This window comes from Vicia villosa, unplaced genomic scaffold (assembly GCF_029867415.1).
Source record: "Vicia villosa cultivar HV-30 ecotype Madison, WI unplaced genomic scaffold, Vvil1.0 ctg.000910F_1_1, whole genome shotgun sequence".
Classification (NCBI taxonomy): domain Eukaryota; kingdom Viridiplantae; phylum Streptophyta; class Magnoliopsida; order Fabales; family Fabaceae; genus Vicia; species Vicia villosa.
The window spans coordinates 393,320-404,677 of record NW_026705408.1 but is presented as its reverse complement, the minus strand read 5'-3'; the positions used below and the strand labels follow the sequence as shown (position 1 = coordinate 404,677).

At 29.4% G+C, this 11,358-nt stretch overlaps 1 long non-coding RNA gene across 1 annotated transcript; it reads right to left on the bottom strand.

Moving 5' to 3' along the window:
* Nucleotides 1-8,036: 8,036 nt before the first annotated feature.
* On the bottom strand, nt 8,037-9,249 carry LOC131632135 (uncharacterized). Its single transcript, XR_009292913.1, has 3 exons — nt 8,857-9,249; nt 8,602-8,763; nt 8,037-8,504 (listed from the first exon to the last, which is right to left on the bottom strand). It is a non-coding gene; the product is annotated as an uncharacterized LOC131632135 (long non-coding RNA).
* Between the last annotated feature and the right edge of the window lie 2,109 nt (nt 9,250-11,358).

The window sequence follows — 11,358 nt, the reverse complement described above, 5'->3', positions numbered from 1 at the left end:
TTTTAAAATAGTAGGAGTATACATTACATTACTATTTTAGAAAGATAATTGAAAATTTTTCCAACTATTTTTCATCTGTAATTTCTTTAATAATTTTTAAATTAATAAAATCATTTTAATCATATTTACAAGATTTATTCAATATTTTTCATTCCCTCTTTAAATGATTTCAACCAACACTTTCATGACTGATAATAAACTTTCTTGAATTCAATTCAAATTTGAAAATGGTAAAATTTAGGGAAATGTTTTTTTTATCCTATGGGATGTGTCTCATATTTTGAAATTTTCAAAAATACTTTTGATTTATTTGGAGATGTTCAGACGCGCTTAAAATTACACTCGTCTTCATAATTTCTGAAAGCCTTTTCATTTTGAATAAAATTTAGTCTAAAAATATATATTCGTATATTATTTAGGATGTATTGGTAACAACCATTGTACTTATTTATGGTATTTTTATTTACTTAATGAATATAAGAGTTGTTATGAATATGCATTAGTTGGCTTTACATTATAATATTTAATTTTGTCTATTTCACATCCTTTGATATTGGTTAAGTATTACTGAGTAATATCAATTATTAGAATTTAGATTGCAAAATTTAATTCAATTAACTTTAGCAATAAAGCCTTCTTATTTAACATAAGCTGTGAAAAGCATGAATATGAAATGATGGAAACATTTCGTATATTGTTGTTAGTTTGCTTATTCAGTAAAATTCATTGATTATCTTCATCAGTAGTGGTAATTGCTTTTAGCTTTGACTATTTTTTCCCTTTTCTGATTGTATTTATTGTTAAGAATCTAATAGAAGGAATTTTTTGTGACACCCCCTAAATTCCATCAATTCTTCTTGCTTTAGCAGTGGTTGAAAAATCTCTGACTTCTGATTGTAGGAATGGATGCTCAGGTGTCTTATGTATTTCATTTTGAACGGAAATTGCACCCCGAAAAATTCAAAAATCAGCTGCTTAATCAGGTATATCGTTGTTTCTGCATAACTATAAGAAAATGCATAAAGGTAATATTATGCTGAGTAAACAGCAACATTACTGTTGAATGAGAGAAAAATAGAAAGGTATACGGCTAATGACAAAATATAATACAATATGTCAATCCTATACAATAAATACATGGATCCTGATCTTATTTTTAACAACTCCACCAATTCTTTCACTATTCATTGGAATATGTAGTTTCAAACCACCAAGATGTACTTTCATTATCCATTTTTTTTGTGTGATTGATTTTGTGATTCTATTTAAAATTGTCAAACGAGAAGTGGGATAAAACACCACCTTACATGTTCTTGTCCCTCATGAATAAAGGGAGCTTCTCCTTGAAAATCCTTAAAAAATGTCTTCCATTCTCAATCAATTTTTCACCACCAAAATACTATTCTTGTATTTTATCACATCAAAATGAGCAAAAGAAGCTGAAATTTAAGGTAAATATCATTCTTTTCATTCCCCATTTCTTGCATTAATGTGTTTTTTGAGCTGAAAATATGAACGTTGAGTCCGAATATGCATCTCTAGACTCGATTCATTTGTTCTGGATATCCATCTCCAAATGTGCATAATACTTTAAATTTTAAATTTGTTTTTCTGTTATAGGTGGTATTAGATATGATCTACCTGAATATCTCAAAGTTATTATAAGGATGAATGTTAAACAGGGTAAAGTGGATGATGATGTTAAACTAGATGATGTTAAACTGATTTTTGTCGAGGTAGAAGTTCATGAAAAGTTTATAAATAAATAAATAAGAGTTTATAGTTCGTGAACATATGCTACAATGAGTTTGCATGGGGCTCGAAAAAATGAGATTTGGCGTTGTAATCAATAGGTCTGGCAATGGTTCTTATAAAATACAAGCATTTGTAACAATGAGATGCAAAATAAGTGGCACGTACCATCCACCAATTAGGAAGTTGAAACATGATGACATCGGATCGAGAAAATGCGAGTGCCCGTTCAAATTGCGCGGATAACATAAGGCGAATGATACATGGAAATTTAATGTGATCCCTGGTTTACATAATCACGGCTTGAGTGACAAGCTAAACGGTTATCCCATTGTATGTCGCTTTATTCTAAATGAGAAGGAACTTATTCCGGGCAAGACAATAAACATGATGGTGCCGAAAAACATAATTGTAACTTTGAAACAAAAAAATACGTCAAAATGTTTACAATATCAAACAAGTATATAATGTGTGTTCTCGAAACAACAAGGCGGTAAGAGGTTCAAGATCTAAAACGCAACAATTGTTGAAGTTTTTGGAGGATGACCACTATGTTTCTAAGTACTACGTTTTTCAGGATAAAAGTCACAATTCGAGATATATTTTTGAATCGTCCTGATTCCATCAAGTTGTTCAACATATTTCTCAATGTACTCATAATTGTTTCAACATCCAAAACAAACAAGTATAGACTTCTAGTCTTGTAAATTGCTGGTGTTACTTCTACGGAGATGACTTTTTCAGTCGGTTTTATATTTTTGGAATGCGAAAAAGAGGACTGATAACACGATTTTATATCATATATTTAGCTTAAAATCCATAAATATTATTAGCATTTTCATTTAATTATATTGTTTTATTATGATATTATGCGGGTATTTGTGATGTTTCAGGTATTGCGTTCGTATTAAGATTATTAGTGAAAAGGAGAAGAAATGGAGCAAAAAGCATCCATATTTATAAAAGAGAGGTGTTAAACAAACTAGATGTTGACCCGCGCGATGCACGGAAGACTCTTAAAAAGATAGTGAAAATTATTATCATTTATTTTTAAAATATTGTTATCTTAAATATCTTAAAATTAAAATTTATTAAAATTATAATGTTTATAAATTTAAAAATCTTAAAAAGCATGTTCTTTTTTATTTCTGTTGTCTTTTCTTCATGATATTTAAAATTTCCTCGAATTTAAAATAATACAATTTAAAATAAAGATGTTGTCACAAATATTGTGCAAATATAAAATCTCCTTAATAGAAATATATATTTCAGCATAGAAAATTTTTATTATGGATTAAAATTACTGCATATAATACTTATTAATCAAATTCTTTATTGAGGTGATTTTATATAGTTCACTAATGTATATGTGATCAATATTAGCTATGTGTTCAACATGTGTTATAGTAATAAATAATATGATCATTAATTTTATTAAAATTGAAAAGATAAAAAGAATTGCAAAGATAAGGCATGTTTATAATGAGTTCTAAAAATAGTTTTAGATTATTGTTGAAATTAAAACGATAAGAATAATTTTGAAATAAATCAATAATAAAAAATAAAATGAATATGGCATTTAATTTAATTTAGATGTGCGATATTTAATTATTAAAAATAAATTGATTGATATTTTATTTAAAAAACAATAATAATAATAATAGTAATAATAATAAAAGTAATATAATTGTATTTAATATAAATCTTAATAGAAAATTTAAAAAATATAAAATGTGAGAATTCATATGAATTTAAATTATAAATTTGATAAATATTTTATAGATAATTAATATATCTTTTATCAATTTTAAAATATCCAATAAACTTATAATTTTTTATCATAAAATTTTTTTAACTACTATTTTATTTATAAAAAGGTTAAAAAAAATTATTTTGTTTATTAATTTAGTCCTGTATGAGTTTTATATTAAAAAATATCCATGTAATTTAGAAGGATTTCTTTTATAGGAACATTTTTATGCTAAAATTTTATTATTATTATTATATTATACTTACTTTAATTATTTAACCTTTCTTTTTATTTATTATTTTTTAATTTTTCACGAAGTTTCAAGTTATTCATTAGTTTCATATCATTATTACTATATAATAATATACAATAGAAGTTACAAAATAAGTTCAAATATTTATTCTAATAATAACTATTATTATATAGAGAAGTTACAAAATAGAGAAAAATATAGTTTAAAAATGACGAAAAAATAAATATAATTTTATATTAAAAAAATTATTGTCAATTTAATGCGTTGGTTTTCAAAAATATCATTCTTAATTTAATGTGTTGATTTTATAAACAATTTATATAAAAATAATTATCAATTTAATGCATTTATTTTATACAAATGATTATGATTTATTAAAATAGTAGTTTATATTCTAAATTTTTATTTTGAAAATGTATTATTACTTTAAAAAATAAAAAAAAAATTAGTAAAAAATGTGAGTATTTCAAATAATTATAACTTATTTTTATATTAAAACATAACTTAAAAATTAGTTCAATATTTATTCCAATTATATATTTTTTAGATTGCTCCTACAAAAGTGACTATTTAATTTAGGGTCTGCTAACTAGTGCCCTAGGAGCACTGGATAAGAAGCATTAAATGAACTTTAATTGTAATTTTATTCTTTAAAAAAAACTATAATTAAATATATTTAATTATTAAACTCACTCAAATTAACTCATTCATTCATTTTCTCTTTCATACACTACAAAATTTCTACACGTGAAATTAAATGAAATTTGAAATTAAAATATTACAATCTCATTTCAATATCATTATCATTAAAATATGAGAATAATTTAAAAAGAATTAATAGTATTTTTTTAAATTAAAAATCAGTAAGTATTGCAAATGAAATATACATCAACAATTAGCAACAATAAATATAATAATTTATAACGTCTCAATTTTTTTATGGTTTAGAAAATTTTAATTTTTTTGGTCTTAAATAAAATTTTCTATCTTAAATGACACATTTAATAAACTTTTTTTTTTAAGAATATTAATAGATTCAAAATGTAATTAATGATCCTTAACGAGTGCCCCCGGGGCACTCGTTAGCATTGCCCTTTAATTTATTACGAAAAAAAAATATATGCAATATGTTAATTGAATAATTATGAGAAATCAAATTATTTTTCTCTAAATATTATCTATAAAAAAGAATTGATGTCAATATAGTAAATATTTTTTAATTGTCATGAAATCATAATGGGAAGTTTTTATAAATGACTATAATGACATTGATTGACAAAATTTGAAGATGTGTGACCACTCGACAAAAAATGTTATATTGATGTGACACAAAAGGTTATAATGGATGAATAATAATGACATTGATGAATATAATATAACTGTCATTTAAATATTATTTCTAATAATTGTAATGAAAGATAATTTTATCATTGGTAATAAATTGAAATAACAAAAACTTTATATGTGTATAATTGTAATTGTAAATAAATTAAAATAAAGAAAATTTACGTTTATTATTATTATTATTATTATTATTATTATTATTAATTAATAAAAAAGGGTTTTCTCTAGCCGCCCATGAAAACTCTGTAGAAACCTTCTGCTTCAGCTTTCACGGCGTCACTGGGTCTCGTTTTGGATTGCGGAAGTGGAAGAAGCGTTTGTTTCAACCCTGTTTGTTTCAACCCTCTCTCTATCTGATGGTATTCTTGACGGCACCCACTGAGTGTTTGGTCAATCATAATAGGGGCTGAAGTTAGTTCTTCTTCAAGTACGATCTGTGAACAATTTTGATAGTATTACTCCGAAGGTGCTTTCAACCACGGGAGTTTCCCTTTTGTTTTCACAGGTTTGTTTTAATTTTTCAGAGTTGTTATTATTCTGAATTTTTTTATAGTTTAGTATTTTTTTTTAATATTTAATTTTATTGAAGTGTAAATGTTTTGAAATCAGGAGTGAAATCTATTTTCATTGATCCGAATCAAAGGAAGATAATAGTTGTTGGTACTGTGTATCCTATGAAATCTATCCTCAGAGAAGGAAGAAGTACTGGCAAAATCAGAAGCGTCAGAATGCTGTTTGTTATTAACCTTTCAACATCAGGAATTCCCGGAGAGATCACATCACTAAAGTAATATAGATTGTCCTCAATTTCATCTACAGCAGCCGTAATGGTAGCCTTTGAGTCTGGGCCTGGATTTCTGTCTTAGCAACCATAATAATTTTATTAATATTATTATTATTATTATTAGGTTTGTATAATTAAGGTTTAATTCTCATAAATTATTATTATTATTATTATTATTATTATTATTATTATTATTATTATTATTATTATTAGGTTTATGACATATAGGTTTTATTCTCATGAATTAGTATTATTATTAAGGTTTTATTCTCATGAATTATTATTATTAATATTTATTATTATTATTATTATTAGGTTTGTATAATTAAGGTTGTATTCTCATGATGACACGTGGTTTAGATTGTTGTAAGGATGGCATGTGACTAGGGTTGCCATCATGACATTTTACATTTATATTAAGTAGATAAAGGGGTGCAAAGAAGATCTAATTGTCCAAAGATGGAAGCCCAGCCCACGAAGGAGCTGGACATGACCACTTCAGCGCGTGGCCCACATTGAAGAAGACCAAGTAAAGAGTGTGGCATACCCCAATTTTTGACCTAAGATATCATCTGCATATGCATCATTTGCATTTCTAACAAATTGCATAGCTTGTGTTTGTTACTTGTGTTCAGCAAGGTTTAATCAAGAAATCACTCATCAGTACAAGCAACAACCAATTAGGGTTTTGTTCTCCCTTCATCTCAAATGAACTATCTTCATCAACAATCGACATTTGGTCCTCAAAGATTCATTTCAACAAGCTTAAAAGCTTTGAATCGACCAAATTAGGATTCTTCATTCAATCACTCATTCTTTGCAAGATAAATTCATGTTCATGGAGGTTTTCAATTTAAATGCGCCATTGCCAATTGGTGTGATTTAAGAGACTTGTTTGGAATCTATTTCCTGTTTTTTTTGGGCTCATGGATTACTCATGGTGAAGATTTGATTCATACGGATTATTTGATCATTCATGGGAATTTCATCAAAGTTGCAAAGAAAATATCATGTTAGTCCATTGCCGGAATATTATTTCAAAAATGATTCAAGATCATGGGTTCAAGGATTTTAATTCAAGATCATTTCAAATTCATGGTGCAAGAATATATTCCAAGACTTGAAATTCAAAACTTCACTACTTCAAGGATATTCCACCATTTCCTTTCAAAAGGGATCATTCAAATTTTCAACATTTCAAAGGAATTCAAATTCCATTCAAGATCATTCAAGAAAATTCAAACTTCATTCAAGTTCTAACAAAAAATTCAAGCATTTACATGGAACAAATGAATTACAAAAGAACTTTATCTAAAGTTCAAGAATTACATCATTTCAAAATTCCATTCATTTTCAAGAATACAAAGTTCATACAATTTAAAGTTGGAATTACAAGAAAAAGAAAATAAAACTTCAAAGACTTTCTTGAATTCTTCAATCTTCAAAGTCTTTATTCTTCAAGTTCAACTTTCTTCATGCTTTTCTCAAGAATACTCATGTCACATGAAAAAGAAACAAAAGGGGTAAGATTAGCAAAAAGTTCAACAAAATAATTCAAAAGCCTAAAACAAGATAAAAGGGATCAAAGAGATTTTTTTATGACATAAGGAATATCTTTGCATATGTCATAAGAATATTCTTATTCTTATTCTTGCAATGATTATAACTTGGAAATCAAGTTCATTAATACCAAACACATCCCTAATTTTACCTATAAATAGAAGTGATCTCCCTTGAAATTAATCACACCAAAACAACATAACTTCTTGCTTTCTCTCCTCTCTATTGCTCATATTTGTTTAATAACATAACTTCTTGCTTTCTCTCCTCTCTATTGCTCATATTTGTTCAATAGAACTCTTGGCAAGAAATTCTCAAGCCAAGAGTCTCTCTATTGAAGGTGAGTGTTCTAGTTACAAAGAAAATGAGGTAATTCTTCATACCTCACTTGAAGATCTTCACCTTCAAGTCTCCAAACAACTTGGATTGTGGGAGACTTGAAGACGAAGCTTCAAGTTGCTCGGATGCTCCAAGTGAGGTATGAAGAATTACCTCCTCCTTCTTTGTAACTAGAAGGAAGACCTTCAATAGGGAGACTCATGGCTTGAGAATTTCTTGCCAAGAGTTATATTGAACAAATATGAGCAATATTGCTTTGGTGTGATTAATTTCGAGGGAGATCTCTTCTATTTATAGGCAAAATTAGGGATGTATTTGGTATTAATGAACCTGATTTCCAAGTTATAATCATTGCAAGAATAAGAATAAGGATATTCTTATGACATATGCAAAGATATTCTTTATGTCATAAAAATATCTCTTTGATCCCTCTTGATTTAGGCTTTTGAATTATTTTGTTGAACAACAACAATTTGTGACAACTCAAAGCAAAAATTCAGCATAACAACGACAATTTGCAACAGTTATGAAATCAACACAGTAGCAACAAAAAGTTCATAACAGTTGCAACAATGAGCGATTCACAGTTACATAGCAACAAAGCAGTAGCAGCCAAATTTCGACTTAGAACATTCAAAGCAGAATAAAGGAATTACCTGAAACAAGCTGATCAAAGAAGCAACCAACCGTCTTCTTCCGACGTCGCGATTCTGTGTCACCAACTGGAACTGACACGCAAGTCATACAATCAGAAGCGAAAACAGAGGGAAACGAGATCAAAAGCGCAAAGACGGGGCAGAAGGGAGTTCGGATTCGTACCTGTCAGAAGCCGACGCTGAAATTAATTCACCGGACTTGCTCCGGTCAGGTTCTTATTCCTCACTTCCTTTTAGAAATTGTTATGTTAGTTTGTTCTTTGTGTTGCACCGATTTGAACGCCTGCTTTAATTCACTTGAATTTACTTCCGATTATCATTTAATCTGAAATTGTTGCGGAATATCAAAATCAAATATTGGTGAAATGAACTTCAAACCCAGATACATGAATAAGAACAAAATTTATAAGAACCATACCTTTAAAACAACCTCTTGTTCTTCCATGGCCGCCGAGAGAAACCAAGTGAGAGTGATGTTGTTGTTGTTATTCACCACCGAGCAAGAGTGATGGAGAAACCGAGAGCAAAGAGAGTGATTGAGGGGAAGAATTTCGTGTTCTTCCATTGAAGATCACCGTGAGTGAGTGAAGAGAGATCGAAAGGGAAACCGAGTGAGAGCTTAAGTTGTTGTTGTTCGCTGAATGAAGAGAGAACCCGTGAGAAGAGCAAATCGAGAGGTTTTCAATTGATGTTGTCTGCAGAGAGTAGCGAGAGCGAGAAAGAGCTGCGATTGAGAGAGTGAATCGTGGATTGCTGTTGTTTGTTTCTGTTCTTCCGTTTTTTTCTATGAACGAGTGAGAGAGAAAAGAGGCGCTGCTGGCCCTCTCATTTTGTTTAGGGTTTCCTCAACCCAGGTGTGTAGTAACGTGGGCGGATCCGGGTCATACTGACCCGACCCGGTCCGACCCAGTTATTTTATTTTATTTTTAATTCAGCTTTCAGCTTTTTGGGCCATGCACTCCCAATCCGTTTTTTAACACCTCTGGCCCACTTATTAAGTTTCTTTTAACTATTTATTTTAATTTTCTTTAGAAAAATAGTTTGCAAAAGAAAAGGATTAAGTATTTTAATTTTAATATAGGATTTTAATTTTCTTTTCTAATCCTTATTAAAAATGACAAAAAAATATGTTTTTTAAGATTAAAAGTTTTCTTTTAATATTTTCATATGTTTATAAGTGTTTTTTTTTAATTCTTATTAAAACAACAAAAATATATTAGATGCATATTTAAGTTTGTGTTTCTAATTATTTTATCTTTTCATGAAAAACCACAAAAATATCTTCTTTTAGAATTAATTTTTATTTGAATTTGATATTTTTATATTATTTTGTGTAGTTAATCATTTAAATTTCTAATTGGTTACTGTTGCACATCACTTGAATTTTCTAACTTCATCCGAGACTTCGAGATTATTTCTCTGTTGTTCTCTGGATTTGTCTGTTTTGTTTGGTCTTCCACTTGCTGTAGAAGTCCATAAACAATTATCGGATGATCATGGGATGCTGTAAGCTGTGAGCTTATCTGATGTTCTATTTTGCTGGTGTGGATGCTTAATGTCTGTTGAGATCCTAATTTATTCCAAGCATACCACTTGAAGATCAAGGTAACACCTCAAACTCAGAAATCCAATTTTCTCATTCTTCGAGGTAAGCCTAAAACTCAATCAATTGTTTTCATAACAGTAATCAATTCACTTTTCAAATCATGCAACTCATTTTCAAAACACTGGGCCTCTCGAATATTAGAGAGTGTAAGTCCCATTCCTTTGTACAGTTTTTCTTTAAACAGAAAACTTCTTTCAAAACTTTCAAACTGTTTTCAACAAACGATCAACTGTTTTCAAACGATAAAACCTCGCGTTTTTTAACAAAACAATCAACCATGTTTTATAAAATAAAACCTGGGCATCCCTTATGGTATAAGTCTCATTCCTTTGTATAAAATTAGGTTTTTCATTGTATATACGCCTATCTTTTTATACCGCGATTGATTTGATTTAAACCCTCGAATAACAAGATCAAAAATTAGGGTTTTCTTTAAAATCTTCGTGGGCCTCCTTTAAGGTATAAGTCCCAAGTCCTTTTGTAAATATTTGTTTACATAACTTTGAATAAACTCAATGGGCCTCTCCCCGAGTATAAGTCCTGAGCCCCCGTGTACATAAACTGATCATCCTTACAGGTATATTTCCTTCATAAACTCCAATGTATACTCACACTTTGTCATATATATATATGTGCTTGTTCATGTACTTGTTCATGTTTGTTCATACTTGTTCATGTGTTTGTTCATATTATATATGCTTGTTCAACTTAGTACAACACTAGGTTCCCCATAGCCTCCTATTGGGCTTCGTGCAAAGAATCTCCCTTAGTTTAGGTTAGGACATAGAGTATGGTTTCCCGGTGAAATCGCTCTAAGAACTCAAACCAACTATACCATGCCTCCTCTTGGGCTTTGTACAAACGATTGTCCCTCCCATAGCCTCCTCTTGGGCTTACAATGCAAGGATCCTTGATTGTCCCTCCCATAGCCTCCTCTTGGGCTTACAATGCAAGGACCCTCAGATAGCCTCCTCTTGGGCTTTGTACAAGGACCCACAGGCTTCTTAGAAGCATCCCCAATATCCAAATCAAATACCCTAGGAGATTAGACAAATATCATCTCTATGATAGGAGTATTTCTTCTATATCATCACAATCAATCAATCAAATTTCTTTTTTGCCACAAGGCTGCCTAATCAATCAAACCTTTTGCCACAAGGCTGGCTGATTAATCAAAGTTTTTGCCACAAGGTTGGCTTCATCGAAACTTTTGCCACAAGGCTGGCTGATTAATCAAAACTTTATGTCACAAGGCTGACTTATCAAAAGTTTTTGCCACAAGGCTGGCTAATCAACTTGTTTTTGCCACAAGGC